This window comes from Nicotiana tomentosiformis, chromosome 8 (assembly GCF_000390325.3).
Source record: "Nicotiana tomentosiformis chromosome 8, ASM39032v3, whole genome shotgun sequence".
NCBI classification, from domain to species: domain Eukaryota; kingdom Viridiplantae; phylum Streptophyta; class Magnoliopsida; order Solanales; family Solanaceae; genus Nicotiana; species Nicotiana tomentosiformis.
Window position 1 is genome coordinate 63391877 of NC_090819.1, and position 4383 is coordinate 63396259.

General features: G+C 39.4%; 1 non-coding gene across 1 annotated transcript; it reads left to right on the plus strand.

Annotated features, from left to right (window-relative positions):
* Window positions 1-2993: 2993 nt before the first annotated feature.
* LOC117276606 (small nucleolar RNA snoR97) lies at window positions 2994-3092 on the plus strand. The gene has a single exon (XR_004506876.1). It is a non-coding gene; the product is annotated as a small nucleolar RNA snoR97 (small nucleolar RNA).
* Window positions 3093-4383: the final 1291 nt, after the last annotated feature.

Here is a 4383-nt window from a genome sequence, read left to right on the forward strand (position 1 = left end):
CAGATTTCCCTTCTTCCCGAACCTCATAACGCCCTTCATAGGTGAAACCCGGAGCAAGACCCGCTCTCCAATCATGAATGCAACATCGCGAACCTTCCGATCTGCATAACTCTTCTGTCTAGACTGGCCTGTGCAAAGTCGATCCTGAATTACCTTCACCTTATCCAGGGCATCCTGAACCAAGTCTGTACCCAATAATCTAGCCTCGCCGGGCTCGAACCAACCACTGGAGACCGACACCGCCTACCATACAGAGCCTCATACGATGCCATCTGGATGCTCGACTGATAACTGTTGTTGTAGGCAAACTCCGCACGTGGCAAGAACTGATCCCAAGAACCTCAAAAATCTATCACACACGCATAGAGAATATCCTCCAGTATCTGAATAGTGCGCTCGAACTGTCCATCCGTCTGAGGGTGAAATGTTGTGCTCAGCTCAACCCGAGCACCCAACTCCTGTTGTACAGCCCTCTAGAACTGTGATGTAAACTGCGTACCCTAGTCAGATATGATAGATACCGGTACGTCATGAAGCTTGACAATCTCGCGGATATAAATTCGAGCCAACTGCTTGGAAGAATAGGTAGTCATCATGGGAATGAAATGAGCTGACTTGGTCAGCCTATCCACAATCACCCAAACTGCGTCAAACTTTCGGTGGGTCCGTGGGAGTCCAACAACTAAATCCATAGTGATCCGCTCCCATTTTCACTCCGGAATTTCTATCTTCTGAAGCAATCCACCTGGCCACTGATGCTCATACTTAACCTGCTGGAAATTTAGACACCGCGCCACAAACTCCACTATGTCCTTCTTCATCCTCCTCCACCAGTAATGCTGCCTCAAGTCCTGATACATATTCGCAGCATCCGGATGAATGGAGTACCACGAACTGTGAGCCTCTAGAGAATCAACTCACGCAAACCATTCACATTAGGCACACACAGTATGTCCTGCATCCTCAATTCACCATCATCCCCAATAGTGACCTCCTTAGCATCATCGTGTTGGACTGTGTCCTTAAGGACAAGAAGATGAGGGTCATCATATTGACGCTCCCTGATACGATCATAAAGAGAAGACTGAGATACCACACAAGCGAATACTCGACTCGGCTCAGAAATATCCAATCTCACAAACTGGCCGGATAAGGCCTGAACATCCAACGCCATGGGCCTCTCTATTGCTGGTAGATATACTAAGCTCCCCAAACTCTCTGCCCGACGACTCAAAGCATCGGCCACCATATTGGCCTTCCCAGGGTGGTACAAAATGGTGATATCATAATTCTTAAGCAGCTCTAACCACCTCCTCTAAAGCAAATTAAGATCGTTTTGCTTGAACAAATTCTATAAACTCCGGTGATCGGTGTAGATCTCACAAGGAACACTGTACAAATAGTGCCGGCATATCTTCAAGGCATGAACAATAGCTGCTAACTCAAGGTCATGGACATGATAGTTCTTTTCATGCACCTTCAGCTGTCTGGACGTGTAGGAAATCACCCTACCGTCCTGCACCAACATCGCACCGAGACCAATCCGCGATGCATAACAATATACTGTATAAGACCCCAAACCTGTAGGCAATACCAATACTGGGGTTGTAGTCAAAGCTGTCATGAGCTTCTGAAAGCTCTCCTCACACTCCTCTGTCCAACTGAACGGAGCACCCTTCTGGGTCAGCCTGGCCATAGGTGTTGCAATAGATGAGAATCCCTCTACAAAACGACGGTAATACCCCGCCAAATAAAGAAAACTCCGGATCTCCGTAGATGATGACGGTCTAGGCCAACTCTGCACTGCTTCCACCTTCTTCGGATCCACCAGGATCCCATCACTCGATACTACATGACCCAAGATTGCCATTGAGTCTAGCCAAAACTCACACTTTGAAAATCTTGCATATAACCACTTTTCTCTCAGGGTCTGAAGCACAGTCATCAGGTGCTTCTCATGATCCTCCTGAGTCCAGGAGTACACCAGAATGTCGTCAATAAACACGATGATGAATGAGTCAAGATAGGGCCGGAACACACTGTGCATCAAGTGCATAAAAGCTATTGGGGCATTGATCAGCCCAAATAACAACACAAGGAACTCATAGTGACCATACCGAGTCCTGAAAGCAGTATTCGGGATATCCGGCTCCCAAATCTTCAACTGATGATAGCCGGAATGTAAGTCAATCTTGAAAAACACTCTAGCACCTTGTAATTAGTCAAATAAGTCATCAATACGAGGTAATGGATATATGTTCTTCACTGTAACTTTGTTCAGCTAGCGATAATCAATGCACATACGCATAGAACCATCATTCTTCTTCACAAACAAGACAGGAGCACCCCAAGGTGACACATTGGGCCGAATGAAGCCCTTATCAAGCAACTCATGTAACTGCTCCTTCAACTACTTCAACTTAGGAGGAGCCATACGATACGAAGGAATAGAAATGGGCTGAGTGCCCGGCAACAAATCAATGCCAAAATCAATATCTCTGTCATGAGGCATGCCCGGAAGATCAGCTGAAAACACATCTGGAAAAACTAGCATGTATTTTTCTCACGTGGTTAAAATTTATAATCAAGAAAAATTGAACTCAGAACCTTTTATAACTTAAGATTCAATAAACTATTGGACTAAGGCTATTTCTTGTCTAGAAATATGATAACTAAAGTTATTTATTTTCGTTCTTCTATAAATTTCAACACCGCTTACGAAATTCCTACGTACGCTTCTGAGCACGAAGATCCTTAGCAAAATATCGTTTATCGTTTTTACCATTTAAAAATAAACCTCACGTCGGATAACATTGTAAATGTAAATATAATTATTTTTCTAATATTTAGGGTCTTAAAATTAATTAAGTTTTATTTGTTAAATCCTTCTTTATTTGAACTGGGTAAAAACTCTTAATATTTAAAAATATAAATTTGATAATATTTTATTTATAAATGTTTCCTTACTAAAATTGTGTAACTATTTTCTTAAATATGATTTTCACGTTTATATTTTTAAAAGTCATAAAGTTAGTGTTGTTTGTCAGCTTCTTCAGTTGATTCGAGATTGAAGTTAAATTAGCGCTACATGTAAAAGAAAGGAAAAGAAAAAAAAAGTTTTTTGACACGTTAGAAATTATAATGTAATGAAAACTTTTTTCCAAGTTTTTGCCTTAGTTTAAATTTTGTAGAATTAAACACCTAAAAATTATTAAGCATGTTTTAAAATTCTAAATATTTTAAACTTTTTGATTTGGACCATGTGAGTATTCTTAATTTTAATTTTTCACATATGCACAAAAAGTTTAAGGTGGCCTATTTCTTTGTTACTGTTAATATAAATCTTGTGATCATTAATGACAGATAACACGTACATCATATTTTACATTAGATATAATTATCATTTAATAATTTGTTAATATTTAAAACTTTAAAATTAACTAAAAGTTTTTTTTATTAATATTCTTTATTTGAACTATTCTTAAGAACTCCTAATATTTGTATTCAAAATGGAATATGACTTTGTCACGACCCAGAACCCCATTTTAGGTCGTGACGACGCTTAGACGTTACTTGTTAAGCAAGCCAATCCACAATTACAAAATATATTCCATATTTCTTTAATTAATAGAGTCATATCATAAATAAGGACAGAAATAATGTCAAAACTGTAAAATATCTGATACAGTCAAAATATTGTCGAACATGACCAAAAGGGTATAACACACAAGAACTAGGTGGCACAAGTTCGCGAGCAACTACAGATTAAGTACAAGTCTGAATACATAAATAAAGTTGTCTGAAATAACAAAATAGACAGGAAATGATAAACTGGACAGGGACTCGGGCACTGCGAAATGAATCCATGAAATGCGGCTCACCCTAAGTCTTCGTGGAATCGCTTAAGCTTGACAAGAGGCTCCGCTAGCACCCACCTGAGGATCTGCACAAAAAGATGTGCAGAAGAATAGTACGAGTACAACACAATTGGTACTCAATAAGTGTCAAGTATAACCTCGATGAAGTAGTGGTGAGGCTAGATGCATCCAAATACTCGCAACAAAAAGGGTAGAAATATCATGAATGAAAAGTATCAAATATATCAAAAATCGAGAGTATAAAGCATGATTTTTCAGTACAAGAGATAATCATAACGTTGTTTAGATATAGTATTTGAAGATAGCATGCTTCAATCAATGGAGCTGAGGCTCCTAAATAACATATAAAGAAGCCATGCAACAATTAGAACCTAAATGAATACTTCTGAATGAGTCAAAGATATCTATGCATGCTCAAACCAGTACAAGATCCATGTACTACGATACAAAATCTATGTATCACCATAACCTGAACAAAATTCATGTATCGACCTGATACACAATC